This window comes from Carica papaya, chromosome 5, assembly GCF_054855325.1.
Source record: "Carica papaya isolate Zhongbai chromosome 5, ASM5485532v1, whole genome shotgun sequence".
Classification (NCBI taxonomy): Eukaryota; Viridiplantae; Streptophyta; class Magnoliopsida; order Brassicales; family Caricaceae; genus Carica; species Carica papaya.
This window is the reverse complement of record NC_142313.1, coordinates 20,830,886-20,855,906: the sequence shown is the minus strand read 5'-3', so window position 1 is coordinate 20,855,906 and position 25,021 is coordinate 20,830,886. Positions and strand designations below refer to the sequence as shown.

The 25,021-nt window shown below is 45.2% G+C and overlaps 28 pseudogenes; all 28 read left to right on the top strand.

Moving 5' to 3' along the window:
- Positions 1-206: 206 nt before the first annotated feature.
- LOC148255357 (5S ribosomal RNA) lies at positions 207-324 on the top strand (annotated as a pseudogene).
- Positions 325-1,138: 814 nt separating this feature from the next.
- LOC148255356 (5S ribosomal RNA) lies at positions 1,139-1,257 on the top strand (annotated as a pseudogene).
- Positions 1,258-1,600: 343 nt separating this feature from the next.
- Positions 1,601-1,719, top strand: LOC148255355 (5S ribosomal RNA; annotated as a pseudogene).
- Positions 1,720-2,020: 301 nt separating this feature from the next.
- LOC148255354 (5S ribosomal RNA) lies at positions 2,021-2,139 on the top strand (annotated as a pseudogene).
- A 436-nt stretch (positions 2,140-2,575) lies between these two features.
- On the top strand, positions 2,576-2,694 carry LOC148255353 (5S ribosomal RNA; annotated as a pseudogene).
- Positions 2,695-2,900: 206 nt separating this feature from the next.
- Positions 2,901-3,019, top strand: LOC148255352 (5S ribosomal RNA; annotated as a pseudogene).
- Positions 3,020-3,225: 206 nt separating this feature from the next.
- On the top strand, positions 3,226-3,344 carry LOC148255351 (5S ribosomal RNA; annotated as a pseudogene).
- Positions 3,345-5,172: 1,828 nt separating this feature from the next.
- LOC148255350 (5S ribosomal RNA) lies at positions 5,173-5,291 on the top strand (annotated as a pseudogene).
- Positions 5,292-5,497: 206 nt separating this feature from the next.
- LOC148255349 (5S ribosomal RNA) lies at positions 5,498-5,616 on the top strand (annotated as a pseudogene).
- Positions 5,617-5,822: 206 nt separating this feature from the next.
- LOC148255348 (5S ribosomal RNA) lies at positions 5,823-5,941 on the top strand (annotated as a pseudogene).
- A 1,503-nt stretch (positions 5,942-7,444) lies between these two features.
- LOC148255347 (5S ribosomal RNA) lies at positions 7,445-7,563 on the top strand (annotated as a pseudogene).
- A 206-nt stretch (positions 7,564-7,769) lies between these two features.
- On the top strand, positions 7,770-7,888 carry LOC148255346 (5S ribosomal RNA; annotated as a pseudogene).
- Positions 7,889-9,715: 1,827 nt separating this feature from the next.
- Positions 9,716-9,834, top strand: LOC148255345 (5S ribosomal RNA; annotated as a pseudogene).
- A 1,174-nt stretch (positions 9,835-11,008) lies between these two features.
- LOC148255344 (5S ribosomal RNA) lies at positions 11,009-11,127 on the top strand (annotated as a pseudogene).
- A 1,497-nt stretch (positions 11,128-12,624) lies between these two features.
- On the top strand, positions 12,625-12,743 carry LOC148255343 (5S ribosomal RNA; annotated as a pseudogene).
- Positions 12,744-12,950: 207 nt separating this feature from the next.
- LOC148255342 (5S ribosomal RNA) lies at positions 12,951-13,069 on the top strand (annotated as a pseudogene).
- A 533-nt stretch (positions 13,070-13,602) lies between these two features.
- On the top strand, positions 13,603-13,721 carry LOC148255341 (5S ribosomal RNA; annotated as a pseudogene).
- A 206-nt stretch (positions 13,722-13,927) lies between these two features.
- Positions 13,928-14,045, top strand: LOC148255340 (5S ribosomal RNA; annotated as a pseudogene).
- Positions 14,046-18,378: 4,333 nt separating this feature from the next.
- On the top strand, positions 18,379-18,504 carry LOC148255339 (5S ribosomal RNA; annotated as a pseudogene).
- Positions 18,505-18,932: 428 nt separating this feature from the next.
- LOC148255338 (5S ribosomal RNA) lies at positions 18,933-19,051 on the top strand (annotated as a pseudogene).
- A 515-nt stretch (positions 19,052-19,566) lies between these two features.
- On the top strand, positions 19,567-19,685 carry LOC148255337 (5S ribosomal RNA; annotated as a pseudogene).
- A 531-nt stretch (positions 19,686-20,216) lies between these two features.
- On the top strand, positions 20,217-20,335 carry LOC148255336 (5S ribosomal RNA; annotated as a pseudogene).
- A 2,180-nt stretch (positions 20,336-22,515) lies between these two features.
- On the top strand, positions 22,516-22,634 carry LOC148255335 (5S ribosomal RNA; annotated as a pseudogene).
- A 204-nt stretch (positions 22,635-22,838) lies between these two features.
- Positions 22,839-22,957, top strand: LOC148255334 (5S ribosomal RNA; annotated as a pseudogene).
- A 530-nt stretch (positions 22,958-23,487) lies between these two features.
- On the top strand, positions 23,488-23,606 carry LOC148255333 (5S ribosomal RNA; annotated as a pseudogene).
- A 206-nt stretch (positions 23,607-23,812) lies between these two features.
- LOC148255332 (5S ribosomal RNA) lies at positions 23,813-23,931 on the top strand (annotated as a pseudogene).
- Positions 23,932-24,134: 203 nt separating this feature from the next.
- On the top strand, positions 24,135-24,253 carry LOC148255331 (5S ribosomal RNA; annotated as a pseudogene).
- A 204-nt stretch (positions 24,254-24,457) lies between these two features.
- On the top strand, positions 24,458-24,578 carry LOC148255330 (5S ribosomal RNA; annotated as a pseudogene).
- Positions 24,579-25,021: the final 443 nt, after the last annotated feature.

Genomic DNA, 25,021 nt, shown 5'->3' with positions numbered 1-25,021 from the left:
ATGTCATTACAATTATCTTACATAGTAGAACAATGAAAATAGAGTTGTGGCGGGCAGTCTGTTCATCTGGGCATGAGTCGAGATGCCTTGGCATTTCGCTTGATATTAGAACTAGAAATAAAGGTACAGTGTGCGCGCACAACAAAATAAATGATGAGAGGGGAGAGGGAAGGAGTAGTATATGTATTTGCAGCGCAGAATGGAAGGGGTGCGATCATACCAGCATTAATGCATCGGATCCCATCGAACTTCGTAGTTAATCGTGCTTGGGTGAGAGTAGTACTAGGATGGGTGATCTCCTAGGAAGTTCTCATGTTACACCCTTCTTTTTGCAGATGGGGCGTTAAATGTTACGCGGGACTAGAGCAACAGTCGCCGGTTAATTCACAAACGTGAGTCACAGCGCCGGAGCATTTTTCTTAATATTATTCGTGCATTCAATTATAACCCACCACGTGATAAGATTATTATTACGAGCATCTTACATAGTAGAACAACAAAAAAGGAGGTACAGTGGGTGTTCTGTTCATATAGACATGAGTCGAGGCGTCGAGACATTTCGCTCGATATTAGAACTAGCAGCAGAGGTGCGTTACGCGCACAGCGAAACAAATGACGAGAAGGGAGAGGGAAGGAGAAGTGGTATATGTCTTTGCATCGCAAATTAAAAGGGGTGCGATCATACCAGCACTAGTTCACGAGATCCATCAGAACTCTGCAGTTAAGCGTGCTTGGGCGAGAGTAGTTCTACGATGGGTGACCTCTTGATAAGCACTCGTGTTGAACCTTTTTTTTTTTGCAGACGGGGCGTTAAATGTTACGCGGGACTGGAGCGACGGTCCGCCTATTCATTCGCAAATGTGAGTCACGGTGCTGTGGCATTTTGCTTAGTACTTTTCGTGCATTCAATTAAAGCCCATCACGTGATGAGAGTATCATTGCGATCATCTTAAATAGTAGAACAACGAAAAATGAGGTGCGGCGGGTGATCCGTTCATATGGGCATCAGTCGAGGTGTAGGGCATTTAGCTCGATATTAGAACTAGAAGTAGAGGTGAGTTGCGCGCACAGCGAAACAAATGACGGGAAGGGAGAGGGAAGGAGAAGCAGTATATGTCTTTGCGGTGCAAATTAGAAGGGGTGCGATCATACCAGCACTAGTTCACCGGATCCCATCAAAACTCCACAGTCAAGCGTGCTTGGGCGAGAGTAGTAGTAGGATGGGTGACCTCTTGGGAAGTACTCGTGTTGCACCCTTCCTTTTGTAGACGGGACATTAAATGTTACGTAGGACCAGAGAGATGGTCCGGGGATTCGTTCACAAACGTGAGTCACAGCACCGAGACATTTTGCTTAATATTTTTCGTGCATTCAATTAAAGCCCATCATATGTTGAGAGTGTCATTGGGAGCATCTTACATTTTAGAACAATGAAAAGGAGTTGCGGCAAATGTTTCATATAGACATGAGTCGAGGCGTCGGGACATATCGCTCGATATTAAAACTAGAACTAGAGGTGAGTTGCGCCCACAGCGAAATAAATGATGGGAAGGGAGAGAGAAGGGGAAGGGGTATATGTATTTGTGGCGCAAACCAAAATGATTGCGATCATACCAGCACTAGTTCATCGGATCCCATTAGAACTCCGCAGTCAAGCGTTCTTGGACGAGAGCAGTACTAGGATGCGTGACCTTCTGGGAAGTGCTCGTGTTGCACTCTTCTTTCTACAGATGGGGCGTTAAATGTTACGCGGGCCTGTAGCAACGGTCTGCTAGGGCATTTTGCTTAATATTTTTTGCACATTCAATTAAAACCAATCACGTGATAAGAGTGTCATTGTGAGCACCATACATAATATAACAACAAAAAAGGAGGTGCGGCGGGCGATCCGTTCATATGGGCATGAGTCGAGGCGCTGGAGCATTTCACTTAATATTAGAACTAGAAGAAGAGGTGGGGTGCGCGCAAAGTGAATCCAATGACGAGAGGGAAGAGGGAAGGATGCGGTGCAAATAAGAAAACATGCAATCATACCAGCACTAGTTCATCGGATCCCATAAGAACTCTGTAGTTATGCGTGTTAGGGCGAGAGTAGTACTAGGATGGGTTACCTCCTGGGAAGCTCTCGACTCTCGTGTTGCATCCTTCTTTTTTTAGATTGGGCGTTAAACATTACAGGGACTGGAGCGACGGTCCACCGGTTCATTCCCAAACGTGAGTAACGGCACCGGGGCATTTTGTTTAATATTTTTTGCACATTTAATTAAAGCCCATCACGTGATAAGAGTGTCTGCAAGCATATTGCATAGTAGAACAACAAAAAACGAGAAGTAATGGTGACTTCCGGGTAAGTTCTCCTGTTGCAACCATTTTTTTTCAGATGGATCGTTCGACGTTACACGCAACTAGAACTATTGTCCGTTGGTTTATTCGCAAATATGAGTCACGGCGCCAGAGCATTTTACTTGATATTAGAACGAGAAGGAGAGGTGCAGTGTGCACGCACAAAGAAACAAATAACAGGAGGGGCGAGGGAAGGAGAAGGAGTGTATGTATTTGCAGCGCGGAATGAAACAGATCCAATCATACGAGCACTAATGCACTGGATCCCATCAGAACTCTGCAGCTAAGTGTGCTTGGGCAAGAGTAGTACTCTGATGGGTGACCTCCTAGGAAGTCCTCGTGTTGCACCCATTATTTTACAGATGGGTCGTTTGACGTTACGTGCGACTGGAACTATGGTCCGCTAGTTTATTCGCAAATATGAGTCACGACGCCAGAGAATTTTAGTTGGTGTTAGAACGAGAAGGAGGGGTTCAGTGTGCACGCACAAGGAAACAAATGACAGGAGGGGGGAGGGAAGGAGAAGGATTGTATGTATTTATAGTGCATAATAAAACAGGTGTGATCATGCCAGCACTAATGCACCAGATCCCTTCTGAACTCCACAGTTAAGTGTGCTTGGGCGAGAGTTATACTAGGATGGGTGACCTCTTGGGGAGTACTCGTGTTGCACCTATTTTTTTACAGATGGGTCATTCGACATTACACGCGACTGGAACTATGGTCCGCTGGTTTATTCGCAAAGTTGAGTCACGGTGCCGGGGCATTTTACTTGATATTAGAGCGAGAAGGAGATGTACAGTGTGCACGCACAAGAAAACAAATGACGAGAGGGGAGAGGGAAGGAGAAGGAGTGTATGTATTTGCAGCGCGGAATAAAAGAGGTGTGATCATACCCGTACTAATGCACTGGATTCCATCAGAACTCCGCAGTTAAGTGTACTTGGGCGAGAGTTGTACTCGGATAGGTGACCTTCTGGGAAGTACTTGTGTTGCACCAATTTTTTTGCAGATTTGTCATTCGACGTTATGCGCGACTGGAACTATGATCTGCTGGTTTATTCACAAATGTTAGTCACGACGCTGGGGCATTTTACTTGATATTAGAACGAGAAGCAGAGGTGTAGTGTGCACACATAAGGAAAAAAATCACGGGAAGTGGGAGGGAAGGAGAAGGAGTGTATGTATTTGCAGCACAGACTAAAACATGTGTCATTATACCATCCCTAATTCACCGGATCCCATCATAACTCTGCAGTTAAATGTGCTTAGGCGAGTGTTGTACTAGGAGTGGTGACCTCTTGGGAAGTTCTCGTGTTGCACCAAATTTTTTGCTAATGGGTCCTTCGACGTTACGCGCGACTGGAACTATGGTTTGCTGTTTATTCACAAATGTGAGTCATGGCGCCAGGACATTTTACTTGATATTAGAACGAGATGGAGAGGAGAAGTGTGCACGCACAAGGAAATAAATGACGGGAAGGGGGAGGCAAAGAGAAGGAGTGTATGTATTTACAGCACGGAAAGAAATAGGTACCATCATGCCATGACTAATTCACTGGATCCAATCAAAACTTTGCAGTTAAATGTGCTCGGGCGAGTGTAGTACTAGGAGTAGTGACCTCTTGGGAAGTCCTTGTGTTGCACCTATTTTTTTCAGATGGGGCGTTCGACGTTACGCGCGACTGGAACTATGGTCCGCTAGTTTATTTGTAAATGTGAGTCAAGGCACCGAGATATTTTACTTGATATTAGAAAGAGAAGTAGGGGTGTAGTGTGCACGCACAAGGAAACAAATGACGGGAGGTGGGAGGGAAGGGGAAAGAGTATATGTATTTGCAGCGCGGAATGAAACAGGTCTGATCCTACTAGCACTAATTCACCGAATCACATCAGAACTTCGCAATTAAGTGTGCATGGGCGAGAGTAGTATTAGGATGGGTTACCTCCTGGGAAGTACTCGTGTTGTACCCATTTTTTTGCAGATGGGTTATTCGAAGTTACGCGAGACTGAAACTATGGTCCGCTGGTTTATTCGCAAAAGTGAGTCACGGTGCCGATGCATTTTACTTGATATTAGAACGAGAAGGAGAGGTGCAGTATGCACGCAAAAGGAAACAAATGACAGAAGGGGGGAGAGAATGAGAAGGAGTGTTGGTATTTGCAGCGGGGAATTAAACATGTGCGATGATACCAGCACTAATGCGCTGGATCCCATGAAAACTCTGCATTTAAGTTTGCTTGGGCGAGAGTAGTACTAGGATGGGTGACCACCTCGGAAGTACTCATGTTGCACCTATTTTTTTGCAGATAGGTCGCTCGACACTACGCGCGACTTGAATTATGGTCCGTTGGTTTATTCGCAAATGTGAGTTACGGTGCCACGACATTTTACTTGATATTAGAATGAGAACGAGAGGTGCAGTGCGCACGCGCAAGGAAACAAATGACGGGAGGGGGAAGAAAGGAGAAGGAGTGTATGTATTTGTAGCGCGAAATTAAACAGCTGCGATCATACCAACACTAATGCACCAGATCCCATCAGAACTCCGCAATTAAGTGTGCTTGGGCGAGAGTAAAGCTCGAATGGCTGACCTCTTGGGATGTACTTGCATTTTACACATTTTTTTGTAGATTGGTCGTTCAACGTTACGCATGATTGGAACTATAGTCCGCTGGTTTATTCGCAAATGTGAGTCACGACACTGGAGAATTTTAGTTGATATTAGAACAAGAAGGAGGGGTGCAGTGTACACGCACAAGGAAACAAATGAAGGGAGGGGGGAGGGAAGGAGAAGGAGTGTATATATTTGCAGTGCAAAATAAAACAGGTGCGATCATACTAGCACTAATACACCAGATCCCTTCTGAACTCTGCATTTAACTGTGCTTGGGCGAGAGTTGTACTAGGATGGGTGACCTCTTGGAAAGTACTCGTGTTGCACTTATTTTTTTGCAGATGGGTCGTTCGACGTTACGCGCGAGTGGACTTATGGTCCGCTGGTTTATTCGTAAATGTGAGTCACGACACTAGGGTATTTTACTTGATATTAGAAGGAGAATTAGAGGTGCAGTGTGAATGCCCAAGGAAACAAATCAGGGGAGGGGGGAGGGAAGGAGAAGGAGCGTATGTATTTGTAGCGCGGAATAAAACAGGTGCGATTATACCAGCACTAATGCACTGGATCCCATCAGAACTCCGTAGTTAAGTGTGCTTGGGCGAGAGTAGTACTAGGATGGGTGACCTCTTGGAAAGTGCTTGTGTTTCACCTATTCTTTTGTAGATGGGTCGTTCGACATTACGTACGACTAAAATTATGGTCCGCTGGTTTATTCGTAAATATCAGTCACTGCACTGGGGTATTTTACTTGATATTAGAAGGAGAATTAGAGGTGCAGTGTGGATGCCCAAAGAAATAAATGAGGGGAGGGGGGAGGGAAGGAAAAGGAGCGTATGTATTTGCAGCACGAAATAAAACAGGTGCGATCATACCAGCACTAATGCACTGGATCCCATCAGAACTCCGCAGCTAAGTGTGCTTGGGCGAGAATAGTACTAGGATGGGTGACCTCCTTCGAAGTCCTCGTGTTGCACCCATTTTTTTGCAGATGGGTCGTTCGACGTTACGTGCGACTGGAACTATGGTCCGCTGGTTTATTCACAAATTTGAGTCACGGCGTCGGGGTATTTTACTTGATATTAGAACAAGATGGAGGGGTGCATTATGCACACACAAGGAAACAAATGATGGATGGGGGGAGGGAATGATAAGGAGTGTATGTATTTGAAGCGCATAATGAAACAGGTGCGATCATACCAGAACTAATGTACCGGATCCAATCATAACTTCATATTTCAGTTTGCTTGGGCGAGAGTAGTACTAGGATGGGTGACCTCCTCGGAAGTACTGTTGCACCCATCTTTTTGCAGATGGATCGCTCGATGTTACGCGCAACTTGAACTATGGTCTGTTGGTTTATTCACAAATGTGTGTCACGGCGTAGGGGCATTTTACATGTTATTAGAAGGAGAAGGAGAGGTGCAGTGTGTACGCACAAGGAAACAAATGACGGGAGGGGGTAGGGAAGGAAAAGGAGTGTATGTATTAGCAGCGCGGAATGAAATAGGCACGATCATACATGCATTAATGCACTAGATCCCATCAGAACTCTGCAATTAAATTTGCTTGGGTGAGAGTATTACTAGGATGGGTGACGTCCTGGGAAGTCCTCGTGTTGCACCAATTTTTTTTCAGATGGGTCGTTCAACGTTGCGCGCAACTTTATCTATTATCCACTGTTTTATTCGCAAATGTGAGTCACGGCGCTTGGGAAATTTACTTGATATTAGAACAAGAAGGAGAGGTACAGTGTGCACGCACAAGAAAATAAATGATGGGAGGGGGGAGGGAATGAGAAGGAGTGTATGTATTTGCAGCGTGGAATGAAAGATGTGCGATCATAGCAGCACTAATGCACCGGATCTATCAGAACTCCGCAGTTAAGTTTTCTTGGGCGAGAGTAGTACTAGGATGGGTGACCTCCTTGGAAGTCCTCGTGTTGCGCCAATGTTTTTTTGCAGATGGGTCGTTCGATGTTACGCACGACTAGAACTATTGCCAGCTAGTTTATTCGCAAATATGAGTCACGGCGACAGGGTGTTTTACTTGATATTAGAACGAGAAGGAGAGGTGTAGTGTGAACGCAGAAGGAAACAAATGACAAGAGGGGGGAGGGAAGGAGAAAGAATGTATATATTTGGAGCACGGAATGAAACAGGTGCGATCATATCAGCCCTAATGCACCAGATCCCATCAGAACTACCCAGTTAAGTGTGCTTGGGCAAGAGTAGTACTCGGATGTGTGACCTCCTGGGAAGTTCTCATCTTGCACCCATTTTTTTCAAATGGGTCGTTCGACGTTACGCGCGACTGGAACTATGGTTCGCTGGTTTATACGCAATTGTTAGTAACGACGCAGGGACATTTTAATTAATATTAGAACGACAAGGAGAGGTGCAGTGTGCACGTATTAAGAAACAAATGATGGGAGGGGGAAGGGAAGGACAAGGAGTGTATGTATTTGTAGTGCGGAAGCAAACAGGTGCAATCATACTAGCACTAATGCACTGGATCCCATCAGAACTCCGCAGTTAAGTGTGCTTGGGCAAGAGTATTACTAGGATGGGTGACCTCCTTGGAAGTCCTCGTGTTGCACCCATTTTTTGGCAGATGGGTTGTTTGACGTTACGCGCGACTGGAATTATGGTTCGCTGGTTTATTCACAAATGTGAGTCACGTCGCCGGGGCATTTTAATTGGTATTAGAACGAGAATGAGAGGTGCGATGTGCACGCGCAAGGAAACAAATGTTGGGAGGGGGAAGGGAAGGAGAAGGAGTGTATGTATTTGCAGCACGAAAGCACACAGGTGCGATCATACCAGCACTAATGCACCGAATCCGATCAAAACTTCGCAGTTAAGTGTGCTTGGGCGAGAGTAGTACTAAGATGGGTGACCTCTTTTGAAGTCCTCGTGTTGTACCTATTTGTTTGAAGATGGGTCATTCGACGTTATGCGCGACTTGAATTATTGTCTGCTAGTTTATACGCAAATGTTAATCACGGTGCCGGGGCATTTTAATTGATATTAGAACGAGAAGGAGAGGTACAGTGTGCACGCACAAGGAAACAAATGACAGGAGTGGGGAGGGAAGGAGAAGGATTGTATGTATTTGCAGCGCGGAATGAAACAAGTGTAATCATACCAGTACTAATACACCGGATCCTATCGGAACTCCGCTGTTAAGTATGCTTGAGCGAAAGTAGTACTAGGATGGATGGCCTCCTGGGACGTCCTCGTGTTGCACCCATTTTTTTGCAGATGGGTCGTTCGACGTTATGTGCAACTGGAACTATGGTGCGCTGGTTTATTTGCAAATGTGAGTTACGGCGCCAGGGTATTTTACTTGATATTAGAACGAGAAGGAGAGGTGCAGTGTGCACGCACATGGAAACAAATAATGGGAGGAAGAGGGAAGGAGAAGTAGTGTATGTATTTGCAGCGTCGAATGAAACAGATGCGGTCATACCAGCACTAATGCACCGAATTCCATCTGAACTCCGCAGTTAAGTGTTCTTTTGCGAGAGTGGTACTAAGATGGGTGACCTCCTGGGAAGTCCACGTGTTTTACACATTTTTTAATAGATGGGTTCTTTGACATTACGCGCGATTGGAACTATGGTACGCTGGTTTATTCGCAAATATGAGTCACGTCACTGAGGTATTTTACTTGATATTAGAATGAGAAAGGGAGGTGCAGTTTGTACGCACAAGGAAACAAATGACGGGAGGGGGGAGGGAAGGAGAAGGAGTGTATGTACTTGCAACGCGGAATGAAACAAGTGCCATTATACCATCACTAATTCACCGAATTCCATCAGAACTCCGAAGTTAAATGTGCTTGGGTGAGTGTAGTACTTTGAATGGTGACCTATTGGGAAGTCCTCGTGTTGCACTCATTTTTTTACAGATGGGTCGTTCTATGTTACGCGCGATTGGAATTATGTTCCACTGGTTTATTCGCAAATGTGAGTCACAGCGCCGTGGCATTTTACTTGATATTAGAATGGGAATGAGAGGTACTGTGTGCACGCACAAGGAAACAAGTGATGGGAGGGGGGAGGAAAGGAGAAGGAGTGTATGTATTTGCAGCGCGGAATGAATCAGGTGCCATTATACTATTACTAATTCACTGGATCCCATCAGAACTCCGCAGTTAAATGTGGTAGGGCGAGTGTAGTACGAGGAGTGGTGACCTCCTGGGAAGTCCTCGTGTTGCACCATTTTTTTGCAGATGGGTCGTTCGATGTTAGGCGCGACAGGAACTATGGTCCAATGGCTTATTCGCAAATGTGAGTCACAGTGCCGGTGCATTTTACTTGATATTAGAACGAGAAGGAGAGGTGCAGTGTGCACGCGCAAGGAAACAAATAACGGAGGGGGAGGGAAGGAGAATGAGTGTATGTATTTGCAGCCTAGAATGAAACAGGTGCGATCATACCAGCACTAATGCACCGGATTCCATCAGAACTCTGTAGTTAAGTGTACTTTTGCGAAAGTAGTACTAGGATGTGTGACCATCCGGGAAGTCCTTGTGTTTTATCCATTTTTTTGCAGATGGGTCCATTGACGTTATGCGCGACTGGAACTATGGTCCGCTGGTTTATTCGTAAATGTGAGTCACGGCGTTGGGGCATTTTACTTGATATTAGAACGAGAAGGGGAGGTGCAATGTGCACGCACAAGGAAATAAATGACAAAAGGGGGGAGGAAAGGAGAAGGAGTGTATGTATTTGCAGTGCGGAATGAAACTGGTGCGATCATATTAGCACTAATGCACCAGATCCCATCAGAACTCTGCAGTTAAATGTGCTTGGGCGAGTGTAGTCGTAGGAGTGGTGACCTCTTGGGAAGTCCTTGTGTTGCACCCATTTTTTTACAAATGGGTCATTTGACGTTACGCGCGACTGGAACTATGATCTGCTTATTTATTCGTAAATGTGAGTCACAGAGTCGGGGCATTTTACTTGATATTAGAACGAGAAGGAGGGTGCAGTGTGCACGCAAGAGGAAACAAATGATGGGAGGGGGGAGGGAAGGAGAAGGAGTCTATGTATTTGCAGCACGGAATGAAATAGGTGCTAGTATACCATCACTAATTCCTCGGATCCTATTAGAACTCCGCAGATAAATGTGCTTGGGCGAGTGTTGTACTAAGAGTGGTGACTTCCTGGGAAGTCATCGGGTTGCACCCATTTTTTTACTTATGGGTCGGTCGACGTTCAGTGTGATCGAAACTATGGTCCGTTGGTTTATTCGTAAATGTGTGTCACGGCACCGAAGTATTTTACTTGATATTAAAACGAGAAGGAGAGGTGTGGTGTGCACGCACAAGGAAACAAATGACGAGAGGGAAAGGGAAGGAGAAGGAGTGTATGTATTTGCAGTGTAGAATGAAACTGGTGCGATCATACCAGCATTAATGCACCGATTCCATCATAACTTCGCACTTAAGTGTACTTTTGTGAGAGTAGTACTAGGATGTGTGACCTCCTAGGAAGTCCTCGTGTTTTACACATTTTTTTGCAGATGGATCCTTCGATGTTACGCGCGACTGGAACTATGGTCTGCTGGTTTATTCGCAAATGTGAGTCACGGCACCGGGCCATTTTACTTGATATTAGATTGAGAAGGGGAGGTGCAGTGTGCACGCACAGGGAAACAAATGACAGGTGGGGAAGGGAAGGAGAAAGAGTGTATGTATTTATAGCGCAGAATGAAACAGGTGCCATTATACCTTCACTAATTCAACAGATCCTATCAGAAATCCGTAGTTAAATGTGCATGGGCGAGTGTAGTACTAGGAGTGGTTACCAATTGGGAAGTCCTCGTGTTACAGCTATTTTTTTGCAGATGGGTCGTTCGACATTACGCGCAACTGGAACTATGGTTCGATGATTTATTTGCAAATATGAGTCACGACACCGGAGCATTTTTCTTGATATTAGAACGAGAAGGGGAGGTGCAAAGTGCACGCACAAGGAAACAAATGACGGGAGGGGGGAGGAAAATAGGAGTGTATGTATTTACAGCGCGGACTGAAACAGGTGCAATTATACCATCACTAATTCACCGAATCCCATCAGAGCTCCGCAGTTAAATGTGCTTGGGCGAGTCTAGTACTAGGAGTGGTGACCTCTTGGGAATTCCTCGTGTTGCACCCATTTTTTTGCAGATGGGTCGTTCGACATTATGCGCGACTGAAACTATGGTGCGCTGGTTTATTCACAAATGTGAGTCACGGCACCGGGGCATTTTACTTGATATTAGAACGAGAAGGAGAGGTGCAGTGTACATGCACAAGGAAACTAATGACGAGAGGGGGGAGGGAAAGAGAAGTGTATGTATTTGCAGCTCAGAATGAAACAGGTGCCATTATACCATCACTAATTCACCGTATCCTATCAGAACTCCGCAGTTAAATGTGTTTTGGCGAGTGTAGTACTAGGAGTTGTGACCTCTTGGGAAGTCCTCGTGTTGCACCTATTTTTTTGTAGATGGGTCGTTCGACGTTATGCGCGATTGGAACTATAATCCGATGATTTATTCGCAAATGTAAGTCATGGCACCGGGGCATTTTTCTTGATATTAGAACGAGAAGGGGAGGTGTAAAGTGCACACACAAGGAAATAAATGATGGGAGGGGGGAGAAAAGTGGGAGTGTATGTATTTGCAGCGCAGACTGAAACAGGTGCAATTATACCATCACTAATTCACCGAATCCCATCAGAGCTCCGAAGTTAAATGTGCTTGGGCGAGTCTAGTACTAGGAGTGGTGACCTCTTGGGAATTCCTCCTGTTGCACCCATTTTTTTGCAGATGGGTCGTTCGACGTTACGCACTACTGGAACTATGGTGCACTGTTTTATACACAAATGTGAGTCACGGCGCCGGGGCATTTTACTTGATGTTAGAACGAGAAGGAGAGGTGCAGTGTGCACGCATAAAGAAACAAAATGACGGGAGGGGGAGGGAAGGAGAAGTAGTTTATGTATTTGCAGCGCAGAATGAAACATATTCGATCATACCAGCACTAATGGACTGGATTCCATCAGAACTCCACAGTTAAGTGTGCTTTTGCAAGAGTAGTACTTGGATGGGTGACCTCCTAGGAAGTCCTCGTGTTTTACCCATTTTTTTGCAGATGAGTTTTTCGACGTTACGCGCGATTAGAACTATGATTCGCTGGTTTATTCACAAATGTGAGTCATGGCGCCGGAAAATTTTACTTGATATTAGAAGGAGAAGGGGCAGTGCAGCCTGCACGCACAAGGAAACAAATGATGGGAGGGGGGAGAAAAGTAGGAGTATATGTATTTGCAGCGCGGACTGAAACAAGTGCAATTTTACCATCACAAATTCACCGAATCCCATCAGAGCTCCGCAGTTAAATGTGCTTGGGTGAGTCTAGTACTAGGAGTGGTGACCTCTTGGGAATTCCTCGTGTTGCGCCCATTTTTTTGCAGATGGGTCGTTCGACATTACGCGCAACTTGAACTATGGTTCGCTGGTTTATTCGCAAATGTGAGTAACGACGCCGTGGAATTTTACTTGATATTAGAATGAGAATGAGAGGTGCAGTGTGCACGCATAAGGAAACAAATTACAAGAGGGGGGAGGGAAGGAGATGGAGTTTATGTATTTGCAGTGCGGAAGCAACCAGGTACGATCATACCAGCACTAATGCACTGGATCCCATCAGAACTCCAGAGTTAAATGTGCTTGTGCGAGTGTAGTACTACGATGGGTGTCCTCCTGGGAAGTTCTCATGTTGCACCTCTTTTTTTGCAGATGGGTCATTCGACATTACGCGCGATTGAAACTATAGTCCGCTGGTTTATTCGCAAATGTTAGTCACAGTGCCAGGGGCATTTTACTTGATATTAGAACGAGAAGCAGAGGTGCAGTGTGCACGCACAAGGAAACAAATGACGGGAGGGGCGAGGAAAGGAGAAGGAGTGTATGTATTTGCAGTGCAGAATGAAACTGGTGCGATCATACCAACACTAATGCACCGGATTCCATCAAAACTCGGCAGTTAAGTGTGCTTGGGCGAGAGTAGTACTAGGATGGGTGACCTCATAGGATGTTCTCATGTTTCACCCATTTTTTTGCAGATGAGTCCTTCGACGTTACGCAATGACTGGAACTATGGTCAGCTTATTTATTCACAAATGTGAGTCATGGTGCCAGGGGCATTTTACTTGATATTAGAATGAGAAGCAGAGGTACAGTGTGCACTCACAAGGAAACAAATGACGAGAGGTGAGAGGGATGGAGAAGGAGTGTATGTATTTGTAGCGCGAAATGAAAGATGTGCAATCATTCCAGAACTAATGCACCGGATCATATCAGAACTCCGCAGTTACTTGTGCTTAGGCGAGAGTAGTACTAGGATGGGTGACATCGTTGGAAGTCCTCGTACTACACCCATTTTTTTGCAGATGGATTGTTCGGCATTACGCGCGACTAGAACTATGTTCCGCTGGTTTATTCACAAATGTCAGTCATGGCACTGGGGTATTTTACTTGATATTAGAACAAGAATGAGAGATGCAGTCTGCACGCACAAGGAAATAAATGACGGGAGGGGAGAGGGAAGGAGAAGGAGTGTATGTATTTGCAGCGCAGAATGAAACAGGTGCGATCATACCAGCACTAATGCACTAGATTCCATCAGAACTCCGCATTTAAGTTTGCTTGGGTGAGAGTAGTACTAGGATGGGTGACCTCCTGGGAAGTACTCGTGTTGCACCCATTTTTTTGTAGATGGGTCGTTCGACGTTACCCGCGACTGGAACTATGGTCCGCTTTTTTCTTTACAAATATGAGTCACAGCACTGGGACATTTTACTTGATATTAGAACGAGAATGAGAGGTGCAGTGTGCACATAAATGGAAACAAATGACGGGAGGAAGGAGAGAAGGAGAAGGAGTGTATGTATTTGCAGCGCAGAATGAAACATGTGCGATCATACTAGCATTAATGCACCGGATCTCATTAGAACTCTGCAGTTAAGTGTGTTTGGGCTAGAGTAGTACTAGGATGGGTGACCTTTGGGAAGTTTTCGTGTTGCACTTGTCTTTTTCTTAATATTTTTCGTACATCCATTTATAGTCCACCATGTGACAAGAGTATCATTACGAGCATCGTAAATAATAGAACAAGCAAAACAGAGGTGCGACGGGCGGACTGTCTATCTGGGCGTGAGTCGAGACAACGGAGCATTTTGTTTGATATTACAACTAGAAGTAGAGGTGCGGTGTCCACCCAGAATGAAACAAATGATGGGAGGGGGGAGGGAAAGAGAAGGGGTATATGTATTTGGAGTGAGGAATAGGACGGGTTGGATCATACTATTACTAATGCATGGAATCCCATCATAATCTTTAGTTAAGCGTGTTTGGGCGAGAGTAGTACTAGGATGAGTGACCTCCTGGGAAGTGCTTGTGTTGCACCTGTCTTTTTGCGGACAGGGCATCAAACATTACGCGCGACCGGAGCTATAGCCTGCTAGTTCATTTACCGGCGTGAGTCGCCACGCCGAGGCATTTTGCTTACTTTTTTTTGTGCACTCATTTATAGTCCACCACATGATAAGAGAGTCCTTACGAGCATCTTACATATTATAACAACAACAAAAAAAAATGTGGCGGGTGGTCTTTTAATCTGGGCATAAGTCGAGGCGCTTGGGCATTTTGCTTGATATTAGAAATAGAAACAGAGATGCAGTGTGCGCGAAGCGAAAAAAATGACGAGAGATGGGAGGAAAGGAGAATGTGTATATGTATTTGCAATGCAGAATGGAAGGGGTGCGGTCATACCAGCACTTATGCACCGGATCCCATCGAACTATGCAGTTAAGCATGCTTGGGCGAGAGTAGTACTAGGATCGGTAATCTCCTGAGAAGTCCTCGTGTTGAACTGTCTTTTTGTAAACGGGGCAAAAAATGATACATGTGATCAGAGCCACAATCCGTTGGCATGAGTCGCGTCGCCAGAAAATTTTGCTTACTATTTTTTCGTGCATTCATTTATAGTCTACCACGTGATAAGAGTGTCATTATGAGCATCTTACATAGTAGAATAAAGAAAAATGAGGTACGACGTGCGGTCATTTCTTCTGGCGTGAGTCGAGGTGTCGGGGCATTTTGCTTGATATTAGAACTATAAACAGAGGTGCGGTGTGTGTGCACAGCGAAAAAAATGACGGGTAGGGGGAGGGAAGGAGAAGGGGTATATGCAATTGAAGCGCGGAATAGAAGGGGTGCAATCATACTAGCATTAATACATCGAATCCCATTGAACTCCATAATTAAGCGTGCTTGGGCGAGAGTAGTACTAGGATGGGTGACCTCCTGAGAAGTTCTCTTGTTGTACCTGTCTTTTTGCAGATGGGGTGTCAAACGTTACGCGCGATCGGAGCCACAGTCCGCCGGCATGAGTAGCGACATTAAAACATTTTGCTTAATATTTTATGTGCACTTATTTGTAGTCCACCACATGATAAGAGTCTCATTACGAGAGTCTTACATAGTAGAACAACGAAAAAATAGGCGCAAGGGGCCTCCGTTCTTCTGGGCGTGAGTCGAAGTGACATGGCATTTCGCTCCATATTAGAACTAGAAGCAGAGATGCAGTATGCCCGCAGAGCGAAATAAATGATGGGAAGGGGGAGGGAAGGATAAGGGCTATATGTATTTGCAGTTAGGAATGGGACAGTTGCGATCATACAAATACTAATGCACAGGATCCCATCAGAACTATATAGTCAAGCGTGCTTGGGCGAGATTAGTTCTAGGATGGGTGGCCTCTTGGAAAGTTCTCGTGTTGAACCTATTTTTTTTAGACACATGTTAAATGTTAAGTTCGATCGGAGCCACAGTTTGCCGGGGCTTAAAAATTTTGCTTAATATTTTTCGTGCATTCATTTATAGTCCACCGCGTGATAAGAGTGTCATTACGAATATCTTACATAGTATAACAATGAAAAAGGAGGTACGGGGGGCGATCAATTCATCTGGGCGCGAGTCAAGGTACCAGGGTATTTCATTTGATATTAGAACTAGAAATAGAAGTGTGGTGTGTGCGCACAACGAAATAAATTACGGGAGGGGTAAGGGAAGGATAAGGGGGTATATGTACTTGCAGTGTGGAATGGAAGGGGTGCGATCATACCTGTAGCAATGCACTGGATCCCATCAAATTTTGTAGTTAAGTGTGCTTGGGCGGAAGTAGTACTAGGATAGGTGACTTCCTGGAAAGTTCCCATGTTCCACTCGTTTTTTTGCTGACGGGACGTTAAACATTATGCGCGATCAAAACCATTGTCCCTCGGAGTGAGTCGCAACGCCAAGACATTTTTCTTAATATTTTTCGTGCATTCATTTATAGTTCGCCATGTGATAAGAGTGTCATTACGAGCATCTTACATAGTAGAATAACCAAAAATGAGGTGTAGTGGGTAGTCCATTCATCTGGGCGTGAGTCGAGGCGCCGGAGGATTTTGCTCTATATTAGAACTATAAGCAGAGGTGCGGTTTTCGCGCATAGCAAAACAAATAATGGGGGGAGATAGGGTATATGTATTTATAGCGCAAAATAGAAGAGGTGCGATCATACTAGCACTAATGCACCAGATCCCATCGAACTCCGTAGTTGAGCGTGCTTTGGGGAGAGTAGTACTAGGATGGGTAATCTTTTGGGTAGTCTTCGTGTTGCGTCTGTCTTTTTACGGATGGGGTGTTAAACGTTATGCACAATAGGAGCAACAGTCTACCAGCATGAGTCATGGTGCCAGATTTTTCATGCATTCATTTATAGTCCATCACGAGATATGAGTGTCATTACGATTATCTTACATAGTAGAACAATAAAAATAGAGTTGTGGCGGGCGGTCTGTTCATCTGGGCATAAGTCGAGATGCCTTGGCATTTCGCTTTATATTAGAACTAGAAACAGAGGTGCGGGGTGCGTGCATAACAAAATAAATGATGAGATGGGAGAGGGAAGGAGAAGTGGTATATGTAATTGTAGCGCAGAATGGAAGGGGTTCGATCATACCAGCACTAATGCATTGGATCCCATCGAACTTCGTAGTTAATCGTGCTTGTGCGAGAGTAGTACTAGGATGGGTAATCTCCTAGGAAGTTCTCATATTGCACCTTTTTTTTTGCAGATGGGGCGTAAAATGTTACGCGGGACTAGAGCGACAGTCGCCGGTTAATTCGCAAACATGAGTCACAACACCGGAGCATTTTGCTTAATACTATTCGTGCATTCAATTATAACCCACTACATGATAAGATTATTATTACGAGCATCTTACATAGTAGAACAACAAAAAAAGAGGTGCGGCGGGTGTTCCGTTCATATAGATATGACTCGAGGTGCCGGGGCATTTCGCTCGATATTAGAACTAGAAGTAGAGGTGCATTGCGCGCACAACGAAAAAATGACGGGAAGGGAGAGGGAAGGAAAAGGGATATATGTCTTTGCGGCGCAAATTAGAAGGGGTGCGATCATACTAGCACTAGTTCACGGGATCCATCAGAACTCTTCAGTTAAGCGTGCTTGGATGAGAGTAGTTTTACGATGGGTGACCTCTTGGGAAGCACTTGTGTTGCACCCTTTTTTTTTACAGATGAGGCGTTAAATGTTACTCGAGACTGGAGCGACAGTCCACCTGTTCATTCGTAAACGTGAGTCACAGTGTCGGGACATTTTGCTTAATACTTTTCGTGCATTCAATTAAAGCCCATCACGTGATGAGTGTCATTACGAGCATCTTAAATAGTAGAATAACGAAAAATGAGGTGCGGCGGGCGATCCGTTCATATAGGCATGAGTCGAGGTGCCAGGGCATTTCACTCGATATTAGAACTAGAAGCAAAGATGAGTTGCGCACACAGCGAAACAAATGACGGGAAGGGAGCGGGAAGGAGAAGTGGTATATGTCTTTGCGGCACAAATTAGAAGGGGTGCGATGATACCAGTACTAGTTCAACGGATCCCATCAGAACTCTGTATCAAGCGTGCTTGGGCGAGAGTTGTACTAGGATGGGTAACCTCTTGGGAATTGCTCGTGTTTCATCCTTCTTTCTACAGATGGGACGTTAAATGTTACGCAGGACAGGAGCGACGGTCCGCCGGGACATTTTGCTTAATATTTTTTGCACATTCAATTAAAACTAATCACGTGATAAGAGTGTCATTGCGAGTACCTTACATAATATAACAACATAAAATGAGGTGAGGTGGGCCATCCGTTCATATGGGAATGAGTCGAGGCGCCAGGGTATTTCGCTTAATATTAGAACTAGAAGAAGAAGTGAGGTGCACGCACAGCGAATCAAATGACGGGAGGGGAGAGGGAAGGAGAAGGGGCATATGTATTTACGGTGCAAATAAGAAAGGGTGCAATCATACTAGCATTAGTTCACCGGATCCCATCAGAACTCTGCAGTTATGCGTGCTTGGGCGAGAATAGTACTAGGATGGGTTACCTCCTGGGAAGCTCTCGGCTCTCGTGTTGCATCCTTCTTTTTTCAGACTGGGCATTAAACATTACGCGGGACCGGAGCGACGGTCCACCGGTTCATTCGCAAACATGAGTAACGACACTGGGGCATTTTGTTTAATAGTTTTCACGCATTCAATTAAAGCCCATCACGTGATAAGATTGTCTGCGAGCATATTACTTAGTAGAACAACAAAAAACGAGAAGCACTGGTGACCTCCTGGGAAGTCCTTGTGTTGCACCTATTTTTTCAGATGGGGAGTTCAACGTTATGCACGGTTAGAACTATGGTCCGTTGATTTGTTCGCAAATGTGAATCATGGTGCCGAGGCATTTTACTTGATATTAGAATGAGAAAGAAAGGTGTAGTGTATACGAACAAGGAAACAAATGACAGGAGGGGGGAGGGAAGGAGAAGGAGTGTATGTATTTGCATCACGGAATGAAACAAGTGCGATCATACCAGCACTAATGCACCGGATACCATCCCAACTCAGTAGTTAAGTGTGTTTGGGACAGAGTAGTACTAGGATGGGTGACCTCCTGGGAAGTCCTTGTGTTGCACCTATTTTTTTACAGATGTGTCCTTCGACGTTACGCGCGACTTGAACAATGGTCCACTGGTTTATTCGCAAATGTGAGTCACGGTGCCGGGACATTTTACTTGATATTAGAACGAGAATGAGAGGTGAAGTGTGCACGCGCAAGGAAACAAATGAGGGGAGGGGGAGGGAATGAGAAGGAGTGTATGTATTTACAGTACAGAATAAAAAAGGTGCGATTATACCAGCACTAATACACCGGATCCCATCATAACTCCGCAGTTATACTTAGGCGAGAGTAGTACTAGGATGGGTGATCTCCTCGTGTTGTACCTATTTTTTTACAGATGTGTCCTTCAACGTTACGCGCGACTTGAACAATGGTCCGCTGGTTTATTTGCAAATATGAGACACGGTGCTGGGACATTTTACTTGATATTGGAACGAGAAGGGAGGTGCAGTTTGCACGCACAAGGAAACAAATGACGGGAGGGGGGAGGGAAGGAGAAGGAGTATATATATTTGCAGTTCGGAATAGAACAGGTGCCACCATACCATCATTAATTCACCAGATCCCATCAGAACTCCGAAGTTAAATGTGCTTGGGCGAGTGTAGTACTAGGAGTGGTGACCTCTTGGGAAGTCCTCGTGTTGCACCTATTTTTTTACAGATGGGTCGTTCGATGTTACGTGCGATTGGAATTATGTTCCGCTCGTTTATTCGCAAATGTGAGTCATGGCGCGGGGACATTTTACTTGATATTAAAACGAGAAGAAGAGGTACAGTGAGCACGCACAAGAAAACAAATGACGGGAGGGGACAGGAAGGTGAATGAGTGTATGTATTTACAGCGCGGAATGAAACAAGTCTGATCATACCAGCACTAATTCACCAGATCCCATCAAAACTCCACAGTTAAGTGTGCTCTGGCGAGAGTAGTATTAGCATGGTTGACCTCCTGGGAAGTATTCGTGTTGCACCCATTTTTTTGTAGATTGATCGTTCAACGTTACGCGCGACTGGAACTATAGTCCGCTGATTTATGACGCTAATGTAAGTCATGGTGCCAATGCATTTTACTTGATATTAGAACGAGAAAGAGAGGTGCAGTGTGCACGCATAATGAAACGAATGACGGGAGGGTGGAGGGAAGGAGAAGGTGTGTATGTATTTGTAGCGCGGAATGAAACAGGTGCGATCATACCAACACTAATGTACCGGATCCCATCAGAACTCTGTAGTTATGTGTGTTTGGGCGAGAGTAGTACTAGGATGGGTGACCTCCTAGGAAGTACTCGTGTTGCACCTATTTTTTTTGTAGATGGGTCGTTTGATGTTACACGCGACTAGAACTATGGTCCGTTGGTTTATTCGCAAATGTGAGTCATGACACCGAGGCATTTTGCTTGATATTAGAACAAGAAAGAGAGGTGAAATGTGCACGCATAAAGAAATAAATGACAAGAAGGGGGAGGGAAGGAGAAGGAGTGTATGTATTTGCAGCGCGGAATGAAATAGGTGCGATCATACCAGCACTAATGCACCGAATCCCATCAGAACTACGCAAGAAAGAGAGGTGAAGTGCGCACGCATAAAGAAATAAATGACAAGAGGGGGGAGGGAAGGAGAAGGAGTGTATGTATTTGCAGCGCGGAATGAAATAGGTGCGATCATACCAGCACTAATGCACCGAATCCCATCAGAACTACGCAAGAAAGAGAGGTGAAGTGCGCACGCATAAAGAAATAAATGACAAGAAGGGGGAGGGAAGGAGAATGAGTGTATGTATTTGCAGCGCGGAATGAAATAGGTGCGATCATACCAACACTAATGCACCGAATCCCATCAGAACTACGCATTAAAGTGTGCTTGGGCAAGAGTGGTACTAGGATGGGTGACCTCCTCGGAAGTACTCGTGTTACACCCATTTTTTTACAGATGGGTGACTCGACGTTATGCGCGACTGGAACTATGGTCCGTTGGTTTATTCACAAATGTGAGTCACGACACCAGGGCATTTTACTTGATATTAGAAGGAGAAGGAGAAGTGCAGTGTGCACGCACAAGGAAACAAATGATAGGAGGGTGGAGGGAAGGAAAGGGAGTGTATGTATTTGCTTCGCCGAATGAAACAATTGCCATTATACCATCACTAATTCATTGGATCCCATCAGAACTCTGCAGTTACACGTGTTTGGGCGAGTGTAGTACTAGAAGTGGTGACCTCCTGAGAAGTTCTCGTGCTGCACCCATTTTTTTGCAGATGGGTCGTTTAACATTACACGCGGCTAGAACTATAGTCCGCTAGTTTATTCGCAAATGTGAGTCAAGGCACTGGTGTATTTTACTTGATCTTAGAAAGAGAAGCAGAGGTTCAGTGTGCACGCACAAGGAAACAAATGACAGGAGGGGGGAGAGAAGGAGAAGGAGTGTACGTATTTGCAGCGCGGAATTAAACAAGTGCCATCATACCATCACTAATTCACCGGATCCCATCATACCTCCACAGTTAAATGTGCTTGGGCGAGTGTAGTACTAGGAGTGTTGAACTCTTGGGAAGTCCTTGTGTTTCATCTATTTTTTTCAGGTGGGGCGTTCGACGTTAAGTGCTACTGAAACTATGGTCCGCTAGTTTATTCGCAAATGTGAGACACGATGCTGAGGCATTTTACTTGATATTAGAACGAGAAGTAGAGGTGCAGTGTGCACGCACAAGGAAACAAATGACGGGAGGGTGGAGGGAAGAAGAAGGCGTGTATGTATTTGTAGCGCGGAATGAAACAACTACGATCATACCAACGCTAATACACCGAATCCCATCAGACCTCCGCAGTTATGTGTGCTTGGGCGAGAGTAGTACTAGGATGGGTGACCACCTGGGAGGTACTCGTGTAGCACCCAATTTTTTACAAATGGGTCGTTCGACGTTACGCACGACTGGAACTATAGTCCACTGGTTTATTCGCAAATGTGAGTCACGGTGCCGAGACATTTTATTTGATATTAGAACAAGAAGGAGAGGTGTAGTGTGCATGCAAAAAGAAACAATGACGGGACGGGGGAGGGAAGGAGAAGGAGTGTATGTATTTTACAGTGCAGAATAAAAAAGGTGCGATCACACTAACACTAATGCATCGGATCCCATCAGAACTCTGCAGTTAAGTGTTCTTGGGTGAGAGTAGTACTAATGCACCGGATCCCATCAGAACTCTGCATTTAAGTTTGCTTGGGCTAGAGTAGAACTAGGATGGGTGACCTCCTCGGAAGTACTCGTGTTGCACATTTTTTTTGCAGATGGGTCACTTGACGTTACATGCGACAGGAACAATGGTCCACTGGTTTATTCGTAAATTTGAGTCACGGCGCCGAGCCATTTTACTTGATATTAGAAGGAGAAGAAGAGGTGCAGTGTGCACGCACAAGGAAACAAATGACAGGAGGGGAGAGGGAAGGAGAAGGAGTGTATGTATTTATAGTGTAAAATGAAAGAGGTGCCATTATACCATCACTAATTCACCGGATCCCATCAAAACTCCGCAGTTAAATGTGTTTGGGCGAGTGTAGTACTAGGAGTGGTGACCTCCTAGGAAGTCCTCGTGTTGCACCTATTTTTTTCAGATGGGGCATTCGACGATACGCGCGACTAGAACTAGGTTCCGCTGGATTATTGGTAAATGTGAGTTAAGGCGCTGGGGTATTTTACTTGATATTAGAATAAGAAATAGAGGTGTAGTGTCCACGCACAAGGAAACAAATGACGGGAGGCGGAGGGAATGAGAAGGAGTGTATGTATTTGCAGCGCGAAATGAAATAGGTGCGATCATACCAGCACTAATGCATCGTATCCCATCAGAACTCCGTAGTTAAGTGTGCTTGGGTGAGAGTAGTCCTAGGATGGGTGACTTCTAGGGAAGTCGTTGTGTTGCATCCTTTTTTTACAAATGGGTTGTTCAACGTTATGCACGACTAGAACTTTGGTCCGCTGGTTTATTTGCAAATCTGAGTCACGACGTCGGGGCATTTTACTTGATATTAGAACGAGAATGAGAGGTGCAATGTGCACGTACAAGGAAACAAATGACGGGAGGGGGAGGGAAGGAGAAGGAGTGCATGTATTTGCAGCGCGAATTGAAACAGGTTCTATCATACCAGCACTAATACACTAGATCATATCAGAAATCCGTAGTTAAGTGTGCTTGGGCGAGAGTAGTACTATGATGGGTGACCTCTTGGAAAGTACTTGTGTTGCACAAATTTTTTTCGTAGATGGGTCGTTCGAAGTTACGTGGGGCTAGAACTATGTTCAGCTAGTTTATTAGCAAATGTGAGTCACGGCACCGAGACATTTTACTTGATATTAGAACGAGAATGAGAGGTACAGTGCGCACGCACAAGTAAACAAATGACGGGTGGGGGGAGGGAAGGAGAAGGAGTGTATGTATTTGCAGCATATAATGCAATATGTGCGATCAAACTAGCACTTATGCACCAGATCCCATCAGAACTCCGCTGTTAAGTGTGCTTGGGCGAGAGTAGTACTAGGGTGGGTGACCTCCTGGGGAGTCCTTGTGTTGCACCTATTATTTTACAGATGGGTCGTTCTACGTTATGCACAACTAGAACTATGGTCCGCTGGTTTATTCACAAATGTGAGTCATGGCACCGGGGCATTTTACTTGATATTAGAACGAGAAGGAGAGGTGCACTATGCACGCACAAGGAAACGAATGATGGGAGGGGGGAGGAAAGGAGAAAGAGTGTATGTATTTGCTGCGCAGAATGAAATAGGTGCTATCATACCAGCACCAATGCTCCGGATCCCATCAAAACATCGCAGTTATGTGTGCTTGGGCGAGAGTAGCACTAGGATGGGTGACCTCTTGAGAAGTACTCGTGTTGCACCTATTTTTTTACAGATGGGTCGTTCGACGTTACACATGACTGGAACTATGGTTCGCTGGTTTATTCGCAAATGTGAGTCACGATGCCGAGGCATTTTACATGATATTAGAACGATAAGAAGATGTGCAGTGTGCATGCACAAGGAAAACAATGATATAAAGAAGGAGGGTAGGAGGAGTATATGTATTTGCAGTGCAAAATCAGGCAGGTGCGATCATACTAGCACTAATGCATCGGATCCCATCAGAACTCCACAGTCAAGTGTGCTTGGACGAGAGTAATACTAGGATGGGTGACCTCCTGGGAAATACTCATGTTGCACCCATTTTTTTGCAGATGGGTCATTCGACGTTACACACGACTGGAACTATAGTCCGCTGGTTTATTCGTAAATGTGAGTCACGGCGACGGGGCATTTTACTTGATATTAGAACGAGAAGGAGAGGTGCAGTATACACGCACAAGGAAACAAATGACGGGAGGGGGGAGGGAAGGAGATAGAGTGTATGTATTTATAGCGGGGAATAAAATAGGCGATCATACCAGCACTAATGCATCGGATCTCATCAGAACTCCACATTTAAGTGTGCTTGGGCGAGAGTAGTACTAGGATGGGTGACCTCCTAGGAAGTTCTCTTGTTGCACCCGTCTTTTTGTAGACGGGGCATCAAACGTTACGCGCGATTGGAGCCACTGTCCACTGGCATCAGTAGTGACGCTGAAACATTTTGCTTAATATTTTACGTGCACTTATTTGTAGTCCACCATGTGATAAGAGTCTCATTACGAGAATCTTACATAGTAGAACAACGAAAAAAGAGGCACAGCAGGCCTCCGTTCTTCTAGGCGTGAGTTGAAGCGATATGGCATTTCGTTCTATATTAGAGCTAGAAGTAGAGATACGGTATGCCCGCACAGCGAAATAAATGATGGGTGGGGGGAGGGAAGGAGAAGGCTATCTGTATTTGCAATGGGGAATGGGACTGTTGCGATCATACAAACACTAATGCACAGGATCCCATCAGAACTCTGTAGTCAAGCGTGCTTGGCCAAGATTAGTTCTAGGATGGGTGACCTCCTGGAAAGTCCTCGT